The sequence below is a fragment of the Nannospalax galili genome, unplaced genomic scaffold (assembly GCF_000622305.1).
Source record: "Nannospalax galili isolate Female #2095 unplaced genomic scaffold, S.galili_v1.0 scaffold461, whole genome shotgun sequence".
In the NCBI taxonomy this organism is placed as follows: Eukaryota; Metazoa; Chordata; class Mammalia; order Rodentia; family Spalacidae; genus Nannospalax; species Nannospalax galili.
In genome coordinates this window covers 2415639-2436499 of record NW_008349975.1, presented here as the reverse complement: position 1 = coordinate 2436499, position 20861 = coordinate 2415639, and positions in this window count along the sequence as shown.

The window sequence follows — 20861 nt, the reverse complement described above, 5'->3', positions numbered from 1 at the left end:
CAAGGTTGCCCCCCCTTTTCCTTTTGGTGTGGAGCAAAGTTGCTGCTGAAATGGCTCTGAACAAAATGGAGTAACTTAGGGAAGTTTGCTGAGCCAGTTCACTGTGTGTTCCAGGGATCAAACTCAACCAGTCATGCTTGAGCAGAATGCTCTTTTACATGGTGAGCCACCTCACTGGCTCTGTTCTAATTTTTTTTTAGAGTTTCTTGTAACCCAGGCTGGTCCCAACCTTATTGTGATAGCCAAGGCCTTCTCCTGATTCTCCTGCCTTCACCTCCCAAGAGCTGGAATTACTGACATATGTCACCATGCCTGCCTTACTTGGATTATTGGAGAGTTTCCTGTCATAGTAGGAATTGGGAGGAAGAATGGCTTAGAAATACTTTTTTGTAGAAGTAGCAATATTTGGCTTGGACTTGAGAGTTAATAAGGAAGAAAAAGAAAAAAGGAGGAATGACATGGACACAGCAAATCTTAACCCAGAAGCATAGTGTCCCAGTAACAGAATTGAACATAGTACTTAATACACAACAGTTGTGAGCCCCAGAGACAGCTCAGCATTTGAAAGCACTCACCTCACAAGCCTAACAACTTGAGTTCAGATCCCCAGTACCCAAATAAAAGCTAGACATGGTAGTGCATGTCAGTAATCCCAGCACTTCTACATTGGGGTGGGCAATCATGGGCCAGCAGGAAGCATGGTGGTAAACAAGGAGACCCTCCCTCAGACAGAGTAGAAGGTGAGGACTGACACATGAGCTTGTCCTTGGAGTGCTTCAAGCTTGATCACACACACACTCACACACACACACACACACACACACACACACACACACACACACACACATTGGATACATAAATACATTTTTTAAAAAAGAAAAAGAAAGAAAAGGCCCATGAAGGTCTTTTTTCTTTTTTTTTTTTTTTTTTTTTTTTGGTCTTTTTGCGATAGGGTTGTCCATAGCCCTAGCTGTCCTGGAACTCTACTATGTAGACCAGGCTGTCCTTGAACTCACAGAGATCTGCCTGCCTCTGCCTCCCAAGTGCTGGGATCAAGCTGGCCTTGAACTCACAGAGATCTGCCTGCCTCTGTCTCCTGAGTTCTGGGATTAAAGGCGTGTGCCAGCACGCCAGGCCCAACTAACAACTGCAGGCATGATGGCACACACCTTTAATCGTAGTACTCAGGAGGCAGAGGCAGGCAGATCTCTGAAAGATCAAAGCCAGTCTGTTCTACATAACGAGTTCCAGGCCAGCTGTGGCTATAGGGAGATCAAAAAAGACAAAAAAGAGAGAGAGAAAAAAAATCAGTGATGTCAGAAATTATTGAATAACAATAAACTCACAAGCTGCATTATTATTTATGTAAATAAGTTACTTATTAGTCTGGATCTCCTGGCTTGTGCTGAACAGATGGTAGTTATTTACTTGTACAAACCAGATGTTGAATAATTTTCCCTCAGCATTTGCACTCAAAATACAGCAAAATATTCTTTATATAAAACAGAGTCAGTTAGGGTACAGGCTACACTGTGATACAGTGTGGAGAAGCTTGGAGTCATAACTTCATCTCCACTATTGAAGTAGCTCTCAGCAAGAGATAGGTGATTCCCATTTCCAGCAGTATTTCTATATACAGAATTTGAAAACATCCTTGCACCATCCTGAATTTAAAAATCAAACTTTTTGGCACAGGAGCAGTATCCAGTATCCCACACTACCCAGAGATTAAATAGATGCGGAAGTTTTTTGTTTGTTTGTTTGTTTTTAAATCGATTTGATCTTTGGAGGCCTCCTGCTAAAACCTACAATTGACCACTATTTTCCTAGTAAAAAATCATTTCCTTCTGATAGTGAAAAAGAAATATGTCCATATATTTAAGGTTGCTCATTATATGTCTGAGGTCATTTATGTTGATTCCTGTACTTTCCTATGCCTTAGAACAACTGGTAGTCACTCTGTAATGCCTTCTTGCTAAATACCTGTCTACACTAAGAGAAAGTAAAACTAAAAAGAAAACACAGAGGAGCCAGAATCAATCCCCACAGTTGTGGTGAAACGTCTGTGAAACACTGTATTGGTTCAAGCAGTAAATGACACACCTAAGGATGTCTTAATCCTTGCCAGCAATATCTGCCACTGTTAAACACAATGACTCCTTGGAAAGGAATTTCCTGTAATGGCTAACATTCACGTAGACTTTTGTGTTGAAAGTCACGTAGGTTATAGTCTAAACACACCAATGCCGTACCTTTTAAAGAAATTACATAAAAAGCTCTATAAAGACCTATGGGTTTCTATAATCAAGGCCCAGAACCTCAAAGCCTTAGCTTCTCTGGGTCTGTTAGCGTAACAAAGTGAGTTCTTCAACCTCCAGGTTTGTGCTTGATTTCTCTGCTGCCTAGTTTTACATAACACTTCAGTCTCAAGAAAATAAATGAAATTATGAACAACTAGAGAGTGCAAGGGGTGTGAAGGAAATGAACACATGGAATATGTCTACTATTCAGAATGTCATAAAGGAGATGAAGTATACAGGAACTTGATGGAATGATAGGATCAAGAGAGATTTGTAGCTGTTAGAGGGTAAAAGGAATTTTAGCATGTCTGGACAAAAATGCTAATGGAAAGGATCCCAAGGCCCTAAAATCAGACATAACTAGTATACCTATAGGTAGGCAGGAGTGTAAAGTATATGTTACCTAGATAGTGCTCCTTCTTCAAATTTCTTCCACATAGATAAGTAAATAACATCCTTCTCTAAAAACATGTTTCTATTGATTCATAAAGAATTTCATACAAATAATTAATATTGTGAAAATGACCATCTTACTAAAAAAAAACATATAGATTCAATGGAATCTCAGTCAAAATCCTCATTGCATACTTCACAGAATTAGAAAAAACATTCTAAAATTCATATGGAAGTACAAAAGACCCCAGATAGCCAAAGGAACCCTGAGCACAAAGAGCAATGCTGGGGGAATTGCTATACCAAATCTCAAACTATATTAAAGAGCTATAGTCATAAAAACATCATGGTATTGGCACAAAAATAGACACATAGATCAATGGAACATAATTGAAGACCCAAACAGGAGTACACACAATTTCAGTCACCTGATATTTGACAAAGATGTCAAGAACACACAACAGAGGAAAGACAGCATCTTCAACAAATGGCTGGCAAAACTGGATCTCCACGTGCAGAAGAATGAAACTATACCGTTATCTTTCACCTTGCACAAAACTCCAAATGAATCAAAGACCACAATGTGAAACTTGAAACTATGAAACTTTTAGAAGAAAACATTGACAGTACCTACAAGATATAGGTGTAGGAAAGGACTTTCTAAATCAGACATCAGTTGCTCAGGAATTAAGGTCAACAATCAACAAGTGGGATCTCATTTACCTAAAAAGCTTCTGTACAGCAAAAGAAACAACCAAGAAAGTGAAGAGAAAATCCACAGAATGGGAAAAAAAATCTTCACCAATGACACATCTGGCAGAGCTTTAACATCCAGAATATAAAAAGAACTCAAAAAACAAAGAATCAAGAAAACAAATGACCCAATTAAAAGATGGTCTAAAGATCTGAACAGAAAGTTCTCAAAAGAAATAATGATGACTAAGAAACATCTTAAAAAGTGTTCAACATTGTTAGTAATTAGGGATATGCTAATTAAAACCACCTTAAGATTACATCTTACCCCAGTCAGACTGGCTAAGATCAGGAGAACAAATGATACCAAATGCTGGCAAAGATGTGGAGAAAGGGGAATGCTTATTCACTGCTGGTGTGGTTGCTAACTCGTGCAACTCCTGTGGAAAGTAGTGTGGAGAACTCTTAAGAAACTAAAAATGAGCCTACCTATGACCTAATTATACCACTTCTTGGCATATACCCAAAGGACTCATCCTATTGCAGAGATAATTGTGCAACCATGTTTGTTGCTGCTCTTTTGACAATAGCTAAGACCTACCTAAGTGTCCCTCAACTGATGGGTGGATAGCAAAAATGTGATGCATTTACACAATGGAGTTCAACTCAGTGGTAAAGAAAAATGATATAATGAAATTTTCAGATAAATGGATGGAACTAGAAACTGTTATACTAAGTGAAGTAACAGACTCAGAACAACAAATGACGTATGTCCTCCATCATTTGTGGATCCTTGTGAGTATGTATCCTGATGTAACTGCAGGACCCAGGAAAAGTAACAGGGACGTAAAGGAAAAGAATGAACCCAACAGAGTAGAATTATAGGAGACAGGTGTAACTAAGAAAGAAATGTGTAAAATGGGGGTAATTAAGTGGGAGGAAATATAGAGATAAAGGGCTTTGAAGAAGAAGCTCAAGAGAGGTGAGACCATAGCAGACAGGAATTATCAAGTGAGAAAAGGAGAAAATGGGAATATTTTAAATGGGGAGGGCATGGAGGGAGGGTTATACAGGGAAAGACAAGAGAGATAAATAATGCCTAGCTAGTATAATAGAAGAGGGAATAATATTAGTCTAAAAGCCTTCTGAAAAATTACACAATACAATATCTCTACGTGAGTCCATGAGTACAGCTGAAGGCTACATAACAAGAAACAGTGCCAGACAAGAGAAACCTTCCTTTGAGTTGTTGGCCAGGGTATTCCAAGAGACTCCCAAAATTACACAGGTTTTTGCCGTAGCCCTTGACTGCCTTCCAAAACTTGAAGACCCTATTGCTGAAGACAGGACATACTTTGGACACAGGAGCCGGAACTGAAAGCCACCTCCCCTGAAGGCTAGCTCTCACAGCTTTGGAGAGCACTATGCAAGATGGTAAGAAAGAACATCAATCGATGGTCCAACCCCAGCTTCAAGGCCTAAAAACTACATCAATGACCAGCACAGCAAACGATACTGATGCAGTAGTGGCACTTTTATCTTGGGGGCAGTCAACAGTTACCTACTTAGAAACTCTAGTGTGGTACTGTAAACCTAGCCAAATACACATAGCTGGAGAGGTCATATGTCTTAGAGAAAACCCAAGGCTTTCACATCCCTAGACAAATGTAATTGCTTACAATGTGCAAAATATGAATCTTAAATTTACAGACAAGTATCCCAGTCACTACCCATCAAAGAAACTTAATTTTCAACTGACAGAGATTATTACAGAGTTCCACAACTGAGATTGTCTGTGAATTGCCCAAGCCTAAGTGGTACATCACAATACAACCTCTACACCTAAGGTTCATGAAACATAGAACAAGGGATAAAGAAAACACTAATTCATCTTTCCATTCTTGTCAATCAATCTCCCTCATGAAACAGAGGACCAGGAATGCAGAAGGTCACAAATGGCCAAAATACAGAGAATAAGAGTCTAAGGAGTGTGGGTCCTTGGATAGGACTCCTATATTAAAATCCATCCACACAGGACTCAGGGACCATCAGGGAAGAAGGGACAGAAAGATTGTAAGAACCAGGGAGACAGTGCATGACCATATGCAAATAGAATCCTATGTGCTTCTGGGACTTTTCTCATGTGAACCTACTGCAATGGTGTCAGCAAGACCTATGCAAATTCAAGCAGACCAAAACCCAGCATAGAACTGTGGAAATGGATATCTGGCCCCAATCTTAGTAGAAGAATTATTGGCAGTTTATAACTGCTGAGTGAGGAAGAGCTGGTTTTCTTAAAGGGAGGGACACTAGATAGTCTGACTAGACCTCAGTGGATGAACTTGCACTGAGGCACATCTGGGGACATGATAGGCCTTAACACAAATGACAGAATGTATGAATTCCAGTGGTGGGAAGTATGGGTGCATGCCAATGGGGGTAGGGGTATAAAGAGGATTAAGATGTTCGATATGAGATAGACAAAAATTCAATTAAAAATTAAAAAATAAAACTTGGGGCTGGAGAGATGGCTCAGTGGTTAAGAATACTGCTTGTTCTTGCAGAAGAACCAGGTTTAAATCCCAGCACCCAAATGGCAGCTAACAAATGTCCGTAACTCCAGTCCCAGGGGATCCGACAGCCTCTTCTGACCTCCATGGGCATTGCATAACACCAGTGCATTTACCTACATGCAGGCAATACACACATACACATAAAATGAAAAATAAATAAATAAAATTTAAAACTAAAACTCATAAAGATAATAAATAGAACTTCATATACTGTATTTTAATTGTATTCAGACCTCCTCCCCTATCCCTGTCTCTAAGGCCACCCTATAACCCTGCCAACCTACCAACTTTATATCCTCTATTATTATTTTCTGGGGTTTTTTCTATTCTAAAGAGAGGCAATTTTAACTCATTTTTCCAGAAATAACTTGAAGTGGGTTACATAAAAATATATGTACAATGAAGTTTGGGGGGGGATAGGAATAAGAAATCAAAGACCAAAATATTTGCCAACTTGGGGTCAACTTTGGTGGAATAATGAAGGTTCCCATTATTCCATTAGCTCAGTTCTTTTTGGGATGGGATCTTAATGAGTTTACTGGGCTTGCCAACAGAGCATAGGGTGGGGGCTTATTTACAGAAGAGTGGGAATCCCCCATTTACAGCTGTGCTGGAAGGTCCACACTCAAATATAAGCTTATCAAGTCTAATCTGTGTTTTCTAAATGCCCTTGGGTATGGATCTATCCCTGGGAGTCTGGTTAATCTACCAGGTATTACACCAGTAGCTATCAATTGTCAATAGATCTTCAGCTACAGATGGGACTTCTTACCCAACTCCCCCATTCATGGTTTGAGCTTGCACAAGTCCTGTGCATGTTGTCACAAGTGCTATGGGTTCATATGTGCAACTAAACTGTGCTGTCCTTACAGCACTATTTCCTTGTGTTTACCATCTCTGGCTTTTACAGTCTTTCTGCCCCTTCTTCTGCAATGATCTGGGAGCCTTTGGGCAAGAGAGTGCTGTATAGATGTTTCATTTAGGGCTGAGCACTCCATAGTCTCTTATTCTTCACACATTGACCATGGGCCTCTATGTTAATTGCCATCAGCTTCAAGAAGAAGCTTTTCTGGTGAGAGGTGAGAGATGGGTATTACAATAAGTCATTAGAAGTTCAATACTGTGTTTATAACAATGATAGCAGTAAGTTCTCCCCTACAGCCTATGACTTGTTTATCTACAGGTTTTTCATCCTGATAGCATTGCCAGGTCTGGGCTCCACCTTGTGAGGAGGATTGTAAATATAATCAGAAGCTGTTTGGTTACTTCCATAATATTCCTACTTCTATTGAACCAGTGAGCATTTCTGCACTGGATTCATTCATTTGTTTTGACATAATCTTGCCTTGCTGTCCAGACCAGCCTGGAATTAACTATGTGGCCAGGCTGACCTTGAACTCACAATCCTCCTGCCTTACAATCTCAAGTCCTAGGAATCCAAGTAAGCACCACCATGCTCACCTTACACCTGATTATTTTTTTGTAAAACAAATTAATTTCAATTTTCAACCCCTGTCCCACTAGGATGCTGTGAAACTCAGACTCTCTGGAGTCTTTCTCTGCTCAAATCACAGTTATGCTCTGCTTCTAGGGTCACATGAAATAAATCAGGGCCTTCTGGACATCTGCCACAATCCTAGCTATTATCTAAGTTATCCCTTAACCTTGGCCCTACCACTACTTTGGCAATCTTTGATGCTCTTACATCTCCTTCAGACCAAGAAACCTACTTCCCAAAGTTCCCTTGCCCCAGGCACTCACTCACCTTCCTCTTGTGAGTCCTACCAGTTTTCAGAGACTACTTCTATGATACATGCAGATGGTCTCTGCTCTCAGGATCCTGAAGCCTTCCTCATCCATTCCTCCATCCCTAAGAAGTTTCCCTGTTCTCTGGAGAAACATTTGTCCCTGTAATTTCAAGGCACTATGTCTGTATCTTCAGGTTGTACCCCATTCTTCTCCTGCTTCCTCCAAATCCTCTAAATTCTCTGACGGTTTTAGGATTTGGAGATAGAGAACTACAGCTGAATTTTTTTCCTGTCTCTAAACTACTTGAATGGTTTGAGAAAAGGTATCATGGGGGTAAGTATAGAAATAAAATAGAAAATGTAGGGGGGCACACACAGGTGTATGTGCATACACAGCATGTAAACCATTATTTCACTTGCATCATCTTCATAAAATCATTTAAGACATTGTGTTATCTGTGTTTGTAAGTGTGAAAGCTGAAGTTTGTTGGCAGGGATAATGAAGTTGTCCAGGTTCATCACAGTAGCATATACTGAAGCTAGAAGTTCACTTCAAAATAATTTCATTAAAAACAAAAACAAAAACAAAAAAAATTTCAAGGCCGGGGGAGATGGTTCAGTTGGTAAAGTTCTTGCTGCACAAGCATGAGGACCTGAATTCAGATCTAAAATACATAAGTAAAATCTGAGCTTGACAGTGCATATCTTTAACCCTAGTGCTGGTGGGATGGAGGGGTGATATTAGAACTCACTGACCAGCCAGAGTAGCCTAAGTGGTGAGCTCCAGGTTCACTGAGAGACCTTGTCTCAAAAAAAAAAAAAAAAAAAGATTAGGTAGAGAGCAGCAAAAGACACTCAACATCAATCTTTGGCACATCATCAAACAAACGAGAGAGAGAAAGAGAGAGAGAGAGAGAGAGAGAGAGAGAGAGATATCCATTCAAACAATCACTCAATTAATCTATGGTAATGATGGAGTTTCTGACGATTTTACATAGATTTACTAAACAATTCAAAAAGGTCAAAACTGCCTTTTACTTATGCTAATAAATATTTTTCAAATATTTTATTATTTTATGTGTATGAGCTTATTGCCTGTGTGTATGTAAGTGCACCCATGTCATACAATGCCCACAGAGATCAGAAGAGAGCATTGGATTCCCCTGGAACTGGAGTTGCAAATGGTTGTTAGTCACCATGTTGGTGCTAAGAATCAAACCCAGGTCCTCTGCAAGAGCAGCCAGTGCTTTTAACCACTGAGCCATCTCTCCAGACCCATTAATAAATATTTTAAAGACACGGATTAGCTTTGCTTTCTGGAGACAGATATACGATGAATTTTATGTTTATTTGTTTGTTTGTTTTAAATTTTTGAGACAGGGTCTTACAAATAAATCAAGTTGCAATCCTCCTCTGCTTCCTGAGATCTGCCTACCACACCCAGTGGGAACATGAACTTTGGCATTGATATATTTTTCAATGTTTAAAATCACTACCTTAACTGTGGACTTTGTGGTGACAGATTTATTAATTAAATTTCTCCTAATACATTGCCTGTAAATGATTAATAATAAATGTCTATTTATATTTTCACCTACAAGTAGATCCAAGAAGTGACTGGGGCTGTATAGGATTCAGGGCTTCTGATCCTGACATGAAAAAAGCAAACAAAGTGTCCTAAGAAGAAATATTCCAAATATTTATGCCAAGGAAGGTGATGTTTATCTTGACATGACATCAGCCCACCTCCTGACTCTCTAAACTATGTTATCAGTTTATAGCATACTAGGTTATTCAGTCTGGTACTTAACTAAAAAAAAAAGTCAAGGAAAGGATGTAAGACAGAAAATTGTCATGCCTTTTTAGGAAAGACTTTAAAAATATATTTCACTATTTTCAACCAATAGTTCTAGACGAACTTGGCATCCACATACCAAAACAAACATAAAAAACCCCAAAACAATCACATATAAACCTTTCATATTTTACAAACATTAACTCAAAATAGATCATAGACCCAAATGTAGAACACAGAACTGCTGAACTCCTAGAAGACAATGTAAGAGAAATCTGGATGACATTGAGTTTGAGAATGACTTTATTTATTTATTTTTTTGAAGCAGGGTCTTCCCTGTTGCTCCAGCTTGCCTGGAACTCCCTATGTAGACCAGGCTCGCCTCTGTCTCACAGAGATCCACCTGCTTCTGCCTCCTGAGTACTGGAGTAAAAAATGTGTGCCACTATGCCTGGCCCTAGTCATGACTTTTGACAGGATGCCAAAGGTGAAATCCATGGAAGAAAGAACTGATAGGATGAGTTTCACTGAAATTAATGGAGTTAAAATTTAATCAATTAATTGTCCTTTGAAACATACCTTGACAAGATATTCAAATGATTCAAAGAGCTTGTAAAATTTAATCATATGAAAACCAATAACCCAATTTGATCTGAAGATGAGCCTTATCCTCTATTTTGAAAGAGAAAATGGATTTTGAATTTCAATAAAAATTGTGATTATTTCCTCTTGAAAAAAAATAAGTCAAAGACCTTTATAGAACTTTACCAAGAAGATACACAGAGGTAAATTTGTGAAAGGTGAAGCGACACCCCACATAATGTGCCATTTCTTCTAAGAGGAATTCAACAGCACAGCAATGAGATATTTAAAAGCACTTTTTAAAGTTGAATATGATGGTGCATGCCTTTAATCTCAGTACTTGAGAGGTAGGAGCAGAAAAATCTCCATGATATGGAGGCAAGCTTGTTTTATGTAGTGAGCTGTGGCTACAGGGGTTCCTGTCTCAAAAAGAACCAAAAAAAGAATATTTTTATTATTTTTTGTGGTATGGCTGCCATATTCAGTTGTTGGATATCCAACATGTTATTACCTTTATAGAACACAGTCTCATTATCTAATTGAAGCTGGACTTGAATTCATGATCTTAATATTTCATCTTCCCAAATATTGATACTGTACTTACTTAAAATTAATTTTAGAGAATTTCATACAATGTATTTTGAATATATTCAGACCCTCTTCCTTAGAAAACTGACAATCCTAGCAGCTATCAATTATCAATAGTTCCTCAGCTAGGACTGGGGTTTCTTATCCACTTCCCTACATCTATGCTGGGATTTTGTCTGACTTGAGTTTACGTAGGTCTTGTGCATGCTATCAAAATTGCTGTGAGTTCAATAACTGCCTATCTAACTCTCTGGAAAACGGTTTTCTTGCGGTTATCCACCTCCTCTGGTTCTTATAATCTTTCTGACTCCTCTTCTGTAATGATTCCTGAATCTTGGAAGGCCGAGGTTTGATGTAAGTATCCCATTCAGGGTTAAGCTCTCCGTAGTCTCTTATTCTCTGCACTTTGACCAGTTGTGGGTCTCTGTGCTAATAACCATCTGCTGCATGAGAAAGTTTCTCTGGTGAGAGATGAGAGATGCGTTAATATATGGATACAACAATAAATCATTAAGAGTCAGTTTCATACTATGCTCATTTAGCAGAATAACAATAGGTTCTTCCCCTATGGCCTGTGATATGTCTGGCCACGGGCTCCTTGGGCTGATATAAATGTCAGGTATGGACTCCACCTTTTGAAGTGGATCAAATCTAATCAGAAAGTGGATGGTTTTTCATATAACATTCACACATCTGTTGCACCAGTCAGCATACCTTGCCAGGCCAATTGTTGGCATAGTTTTCAGGATTCACTGATGGGCAAGACTAGTGACTACTTTTCTCTTCCGATAGCATGTATAGAAACTTCCAGCATTATCAGAGCTAGCCTTAGAGATGAAACTTTGAGGTTAGTACCAGCTGATTCTCCTTGTTTTTCTACAGATCTTGCATGTAATATCTTCAACAATAGTGTCTTATTGCCAAGTTCTGGTGGGTAAACAAGGGCAGGGACAAGGGCCAGTATTATTTGAGAGTCTATGAGATCCCTGACCAACAGCTTCATTCCTGGCATTTGGATTTTTATCTGCTAGCCTATAGTGTCTGGTAGGGGCAATGTCTCCCTGTTATAAGGTAATTCATTTTAATCATTGTTTTCATGTTGTATATGTATATAATTTAAGAGGCTTCTATAGTGTGAGTTATCCATCCCCACACTTCTCCTGCCTTGCCCTCCCATTCCCAACCCCATCTAACTCTTCCCACTCCATTATTCTCTTTTACCCCTTTATATCACTGCATTGATCTCCCATCTTATGAAACCCAACCCCCATGGTCCTTTACTAGTTTCCTGATCTCCACAGATTTTCCAGTTGAAACATGCATATCTAAAGATTCAAAGATAGCATCCATTTATGAGAGAGAATATGCAACATTTCTCTTTCTGGCTCTGGGTTACCTCATGATGATTGTTTTCAGTTCCATCCATTTACCAATGAATTTTATAATTTCATTTTCTAAAGAGTTGAATAATGTTCCATTCTGTAAATGTACCATACTTTAATTACCCATTTGATGGAAATCTAGGTACAATTAATGAATGGATAATGAAAGTATGCTTTCATTTTTTGAGGGATTTTTTTCAGACATATAAATGTACATTAACTTTAAGTTCAAGAATAGAAACTATTGTTTTTATGTTCATAAGAACTATGATATTATCTTTTCCTTACATACCATCAGTATATGTATTGTGCATTCATAATATGTGTATTTTGGTCAAAATGTATGTATACTATGTATATTATATTAGGTCAAAATGATAAATGCAAATTTTAAAGTTACAAGATTTCAGTATCTAATACAAGGATGGCCAAAATCTTGCTTACCTTGTATCTCTGGGTCATAAAGTGACTTTAAATTCTCATATTTAAAAGGAGTAAAATTTTGTAAAATTTTTGAAACTCATGAAGAGATTTAGACTAGTAGTGTCCTGAATCTGAGAATGCATCTGTGGGCCTCCCTCCCCAGTGCTACTATGGGCACCAACTTCCTTTTGAAAGAGTAATATAGAGAAAGAATTCTCTTCTCTCAGCAGTCTTGGACCCTGTGAGATCACAATTATAATTTCATACAGAATATTTGGAAGAAGTCAATAAACTTTGGCAATGTGCTGTGGGCCTGTGAGCTTGTTAGAAAATACATGTAGTGATTGTGAAGGGTTGATGACAAATCTGGATCCTCTTCTTTAAGGCCATCTGTTTTCATTTATATTCAGTTGTTCATCTGTTATCCATTCAGGAAGGTTTTTTGCTAGCTTAAATATATTCAAGCTGCTGAATTGGTAAATATTCACAAAAATTAATAATATATTCAATAATCATAAAACATAAAAGCCTTAAAGTAGAATATATATTAAAGCAGAATGTATATTTTATATAACATATATATATATATACACATATCTGCAATGGCAATCCTCCTTTTAATTATAGCCTTTCCCTTTTTGTTTGCCTGAACTTATTTTGGCAAAAAAATTGTATAATGTGACAGTAATCTGTATTTTTCCTGTATTGTGCTGGTCAGTTTTGTCAACTTGCACAAACTAAAATCACCTGAGAAGAGAGAACCTCAACTGAGGAAGTTCCTCTATCAGACTGGCCTATGGTCATGTCTATGAGGTATTTTCTTGATTGTTAATTGATAAAGGAAAGCCCATCCCATTGTGAGCAGTGCCATTCCTAGATAGATAGGCCTGGGCTGTATAAGAAAAGTAGCTGAGGAAGCCACGAGGAGAAGCAAATCAGTTCCTGCCTCCAGGTGCCTGCCTTGAATTCCTGCCCTGATTTCACTCACTGATGGACTGTGACCTGGACATTGCAAGCCGATATAAACCCTTTCCTCCCCAAGTTTATTTTGGTCAGTGTTTTATCACAGCACTAGAGAAGCAAACTAAAACAATTGTCAACCTAGAGTGTTTATGCTTTGAAGGCATATAGTAGTATGCCACGTGAAGCATAGGCCTCTATCCTTGAGTATGAGGAAATCTCACTCATATGCAAATTATTAATTTTATGTTAAAGCGAATAAGGTCATTATATTGAACAGAATGCAAAAATCATGTGAGATTTTAAAACAAAGCACTTGAACCCCTTCAGACTTTATCAAGACTTGTGGAGATATCTTTAACTCTTCTCAGATATTTTTCATCCATTGACTCATTCTAAAACAGAACAATAAATGCACAAGAGAAGAATGAAGAATAGAAATTTAACTTAATTAAAATGAAAAGATTTTGATCCTTTAAAAAGTGTCATTAAACAAAATAAAGAGAAGATAAGGATGTGTAACTGAGTGGTACAGTGCCTGGCTTACTATATTTAAAGAAAGAAAGAAAGAGAGGAGAGAGGAGAGAGAGAGAGAGAGAGAGAGAGAGAGAGAGAGAGAGAGAGAGAAATTCTAATGAGACACTACATAAATGAACAAAAAGGTACTGGAAACTGGAAAGTTATCCTTATTACAAAGTAGCAAAGAACTTGGCTGGGGATGGACAAGGTGGCTCAATAAAGGAGAAAGTCACTTACTGTCAAGCCTGATGACCTAAGAGACCAAGCCTTTAATCTCCAGAGCCTACAAGATGGACAGAGAAAACCGATTCTCACAATTTGTCCTCTGACCTCTACATATGCACCATGGCAAGCACATGCCCACACACATGTCCACATTAAATAAACAAACAAACAAATAAATAAATAAATAAATAAATAGGGGCTAGAGAGATGCCTCAGTGGTTAAGAACACTCACTGTTCTTTCAGAAGACCCAGGTTCAATTCCCAGAACCCCTATGATTGCTAACAACTGTCTATAACTCCAGTTCTAGAGGATCTGACACCCTCTTCTGCCCTCCGCAGGCACTGCATGACACAGGTGCTGTTACCATGATAAAGGCAGTACACTCATACATGTAAAATAAAGGTAATAAATAAAATAAATAAAATATAAAATAAATGTTAAAGAACTTGGCTGAAATTAATCTGTGTTCTAGGGTTGGTAAAAAGCAAAATTTGAGTGTTAAACTCAGATATTTGGCTGAGGAATCTCAAGGCAGTGTTGAAAGTACAGAATAGCTTCTCTCGACTGTTAACATAAATTAAAGATGCCACTTATAATCAAAATAGAAGGTGTTTTGAGTTAGACCCAAACTGAATCCGTGGTAAATGACCCAGGGAAAACAGTCATCTGGAATTCAAAATTACAACTAGTGACCATATAGTAAAGCAGATGGTTAAAGAGCCATAGTAAACAAAACTGCTCATGGGATGGTCAAAATGATGGGCATGGAATTGAAGGTAGGAAAATGTATGTTGTGTCTCATTTTGCTTATTTGGTTTCTATTAGTTTATCAAGAAGTCTAGTCTTATCCAGCAAAAGCTATTCTCAATCTATACCTTTAGATTCCAACCAGAGATCATTCTAAAATGGTGAAAAAATCTTCTGAGTTATCATAATGTTAGGTATCACCTCAGATTTGAAATCCTTTCTTTTTTGTTCCTATCCAAGATTCTTACTCTGAGAGCTCATGGAGAGTCTGCAACACTATTTTTAAACATCCATTCGATTTTCAGGAATTGTTTCACAACTTCCACTTTGCACACTCATAGGTAATAGTATCATTTTTAAGAGAAATTAGGATTAGAGACTGTTATGGCTTCTTAATATTAAAGGAAGAATGAGGCTAAGCATTAATGTTGACATTGACAACAGTATATTGAATGGTGTGCAGAGTTGTGCCTTCAAATTGTCTGGACTTGAGCCTATTCCCTTTACTTATCGAGTGATCTTTAGCAAGTTATGACACCTCTTTGAGACTTAGAAACAATGCAAAAATAGTCACAGTGATATGCCTCTCAAGAAGCCAAGTTTATTTCCTCAGCTCTGAACTTGAATGGTCTTGAGCTTGCTTTTGTCATCAGAAAGTTCTAAAAATTAGATTAGTCTTGTTCCAAGCCTGGGCCCCAAAAGAGGTCTTGAAGTTTTCATTTGAGATTCTAGAACCACCATATGATCAAACTCACCCTTCTAGGCTGGAGAATGAGAATCTTTATTAAGAAAGGAATACTGGAGAGACCCCACTGAATAACCAGCTGATCCTAAATTCATATAGTGCAGCCATACTTCTAACCCTAGTCTAGATCAAGAATCAGCCAACTAAGTGCCACCCAAACCCACAGTTATGAGTTAGAAGAAGGTTGTTATTTCAAGCAACTCATTTTGGAACTAGTAGGTTAATTAAAAGAACATTGATACAAATATCTCCTCAGTAAAATGAAATAACAGAAGTATCTAGCTGACAGAGTTATGAGGAGGTTTAAAGGAGATGATGTCTGCAGACCATTGTTCCTGGTCAGACTAGGTGCCCACACATATTAGCGATGATTAATGTTATTATTGATAAAGATTATCTTAAGCAAAGACTTCTAAAGGCATGGAATGTCATGTGACTAATGAATTACCTGAAATTTTTATAAAATTCCCACTCTGAGAAAAGGTTTTTTTGTTGGGAGTTCCAGTGCTGACTGTCTGAAATCCATTTTCCCTTCAGATGATTGCTATTAGATTGCTAGTGAACAAAGGAAAGAGGTATATCTCTTTCTCCTTCTATTCTGCCAGTATATATTGTTCTATCAAATTAAGTAAGCTTCTTATCTGGTATGCCAACTATTTTAATCAAGCAATTATAAGAGAGAGAGAGAGAGGAAAATGTAAACAAAATCATTAAGAAGACAGATGTACTGAGAAGACCACATAAAACAGGTGTGAAAGAAACACTGTTGGTTACTGTTTCACCATTAATTAGAACTCTTAGCGACATTTCATCAAATGGCACTACAAAAGTAGAGTGTATGCCTATAATCCCAACACTTGGGAGGTAACATCAGAGAATCAGAAGTTCAACATTGTTCTTACTACATAGAAAATAAAGGCGAGCCTGGGATACATGAGATCCATTCTCAAAACAAAGTACAACTACAGTGTTTCTCATTTAAATATAAGATTTAAAATTTTATCCTAGTGAATAAACCCTGATATAAAGTATATTCCTAAAACATAAATTCTAAACAATGTCCTTATAAACCTATAAATCCTGATGAAATGCTAGCCCTTTTAATGTTCTCTTCATTTCTTTTGTATAATTTTCAAACTTTATTTACAAGTCTGTCTCAGTAGTACATTAACTGTTACACTGACAAGTGTTAATATAGTTCCTGTCTTTCCCCCAAAGGACTATAAAAAGCAAAGCTTTTAGATTTAAGGCATAGATATAAATATTAAACCCAGGTGTTTCTAAATTACCTTCCACAATCTCAAAGGATGCTGTCTGTACTTGAATAGCTCTGACAAAATGTCATAAACTGTAGTCTATGTTTGTACTGTTATGTAGCATCCAGAATAAATACATAAAATAAAGCAAAACTTGCTGACATATTTATTTCCAAGATAGCTCTGTCATGTGAGCTTTATAATCATATTTGAAAATCCAGCTGTGGAAAGGTATGCACACTAGATACATGACCACTAAGCATCTGCAAGACCACAGAGTCAAATTGTGTATAGTAATGAAAAAATTATAAAATAATATTGGAACAATTCATCCTTTTAGGTTAAAATTTCAAATTAATCATATACTATTTATCACTATCAATATAGCAATCCTTTTCATGCCCATGAAGATAAAAGATTATAACATTTTTTTGAAAATACTTCTTACAAGTGATTTCTTTTCTGGCTTCTCGAAGTTTTGTCTTATCTATAGTGTTTCTGCAGATATAGATGTCCTCTGTGTCCAGCGTAATCAGTTTTCCATTTTCAGTTAATTCCAAAGAACTCGGTCCTACATAGGAAATGTTGATTCAATATCCTGGTGCATTGTTTCTATTAGCAAACAGACAAAAATTCTTCGTGAGTTCTAGACCTCTTTTCCAGGAAGACAACAGGTTTAATGCTAGAAATAAAACTTTATTTACCACATTGCTTCATTCATGATTTAATGGATATATTCAACTTGAGTAATTTTCTCTTTATCCAAAGGCTCACTCTGATTCTAGACCTACATATTGAATAAATGTCTGAACCAGAAGAGGAAACAATCATGATGAATACATGCTTTGCCTGAGATCTTTGCTAGTTCAAATGAGAAGCACATAAAATATCTGTTGCTCTCAAGTATAGACAATGTGGGAAGATGCCTTTCATTTTAACTATGTTTCTAAAATTAGAATTAATTTTATTTGATGAAGATGATGAGAAAAAATGTATGTCAGCATTTTAGGGAGTCAATAAATGCAATGAAATAAGCCAAAGCCTATTACATATGACCTATGGAAATGTAATTTATTAAATGTAGTTTATTGAATTAATAGAGTGAGTTTAGAGAGTTGCTAGTGTTCAAAGAATGAGCAAATTCTGTCACCATTATTATCATTTGTTTCCTTTACCACCACCTCTTTTATTCCATTAAAGTAGTGATAACAGTCCAGCTTGGAATATGTAATCAACAGAGATTTAGGGAATCTTGGGTACAAGGACCATAATTTATTTTCCTTGTACTGCCCTAACTTGTGTGGAACATTATCCCTACCACCTACTAAGCTAACAAAATATGGTTTTATATGTTCTGCCCATCTTTTTTCCCATTGCTTTTACTGTAGAGCTATTTTTAATGCTTACCTTCTTTCAATTTGGCAGATGTTCCATCATTTTGAATTTATAACACAACCAGTACATAGACTTAACTAGTGGGAAGAAAGGAAAGCAAGACTGACTACTTTAGAACCTTCGTAGTCTTTGGATCTTTTTCAAATTATTATATACAAACTAGATAACACTTTAGTTGATAAAAATATTTAAGTTAATGGAGCAGAGCTTCACTAAGCATATATTTTCCAATGCTTCTTGACCTTCACTTACAAGGATAGTAAAGAAATTTGAAATCTATAAACTCACATGAAGAATATGGATTTGAGGTTATCAGCAGATATTTAAAGAAAGTTCTAGAGAAGGAAATTGACAAGAATTTCCTATTTAACAGGAAGGGGGGAAAAAAACCCTAGGTTAATGTACATCCTGAAAGAGATGGGATTACAGAGGGAGCTGGTCTTCAAGGCAAAATTGTGGAGACTCAGAAGATGAACTCCCCTAAAACATCAGAGTACAAGAACAGGAAAGCATAAGATCCAGGAAACATATTAAACACAGGAGAGAGGGCAAAGGAAGCGCCATGGCGAGATGAATGGCTCCACATGGAAAGATTCTAGAGAGAAAACACAAGAACGGGCACCAAAATGTTACGGGTTTAATGTGGAATGTCTCTTACAGGCTCACATGGACAACACTTGTTCCCCATCTGATCGTGCTATTTTGAGAGTGAGAGCTCAAGTAGAGGAAGTGGGTCACGGGGCATGTCTGGTCTTCTGGGTTATAGTCAGATCCCATTTCAGGCCGGATCTCACTCTCTACTCCCAGGGCAATAGCGAGAGGGAAAAGTCGCTGTCGTATGTTACTGCAGCAGTGAACCCCACCATGCATTCCTTGCCATGATGAACTATATCCTCCTCAAAATTAAATAAATTCTTGTCAGGTCACAGCTACAAGAAAGTTAATTAATAGAAATATGTTGGAAACATATTTGCAGGATTTATAAATAGGAAGTAAAGCAGTATCAGAATGCTATTTCCTCTTCCCATGATGGGTAATCCTGAAAATAACACCTGTAGCAGACCAAAGACTGTAAGCATATTATTTAGAAATACATAAACTTCAGAAGCAAAGAGTTAAAATGTTCAACAATTTTTCTTTGTAGTGAGTGCAGAGAAATGAAGATTTTTTTGACCCCCCGCCCCAAAATGAAGATTTTTAAAAAATATTTTATTATTTTTATTTTATGTGTATGCACGTATTGCCTGCATGTAGGTAAGTGCATCCACATTGTGCAATGCCCGCGGAGGACTAAAGAGGCTGTCAGATCCCCTGGAACTGGAGTTACAGACAGTTGTTAGCTGCTATGTGGGTGCTGGGATTCGAACCCCAGTCTTCTGCAAGAACAGACAGTGCTCTTAACTGCTGAGCCATCTCTCCAGCTCCAAAATGGAGGGTTTTTTAAAGCCAAAGAAATAGTCTTAATCTTAATGAAAAATTATAACAAAATAATGAAATATCAATTTATATATTAATTAGCAGAGATTTAATAAATGAAAGTATTAAACTGTTAAGAATGTACACTTAAGGGCCACTAAGCTGGTTCAGTAGATAAAGACAGTTGCTGCCAAACCTAATTACGTAAGTTTAGTCCCCAGGATCCACATGGTAGAAGAGAACTGACTCCCACAAGTTCTGCTTTGATCTCCATGTACATTCCAGAGCATATGTATACACACACACACACACACACACACACACACACACACATACATGCATGCACACACTAAATAAGTGGAATATAAATTTTTAAGAAGAATGCACATTTAAGCTGAAATTCCTGAAAAAGAGCAAACGTGAACTTGTGGCAATGGTGGCATCGAGCACAGGACACATGCCAACTCAATTAAACAAGGGCCCAGAGGAGAGAAGAGCAATGGGTGACGGGCCAGCCCTAGACTGAGAACTATTAGAGAGTTCTAAATTTGATTTACAAAAAATCAATTTAAAAATTGAAAAAGAATATTAACGACATCAAATTTGTTCTTAAAACTATATATTATTTTTATTTTATGTGTATGGCTGTATTGCCTGTACATATGTAAGTGCACCCATATGCAATGCTCACAGAGGTCAAAAGAGGAGAGTTTCAGATCCCCTGGAAATGGAGTTACAGATGGTTGTTGGCTGCCATGTGGGTGCTGGGAACCAAATCCTAGCCCTCTGCAAGAGCATCCAGTGCTCTTACCCACTGAGCTATCTCTCCAGGCCTAGAAGATTTATGGACAAAAAGCCAGCAATGGATATTGACCACATTAGACACTGTATACCTTTGAAAGCATATGTTTAAAAAGCAATAATACAGGAAAATAAAAAACAAAAAGTAAAATGCAGTAATACATATTATCAAATTCTCATACGCAAAATGCTTATTTTGGTAATTTTTATATTAATGAACTTTATAAGCCATTGAAATACACAGAAGGAAAACAAATTAAAAGATTATGGTATTATACTTATCACAAAACAAATCAATCTATAATATAGTTTTCATTT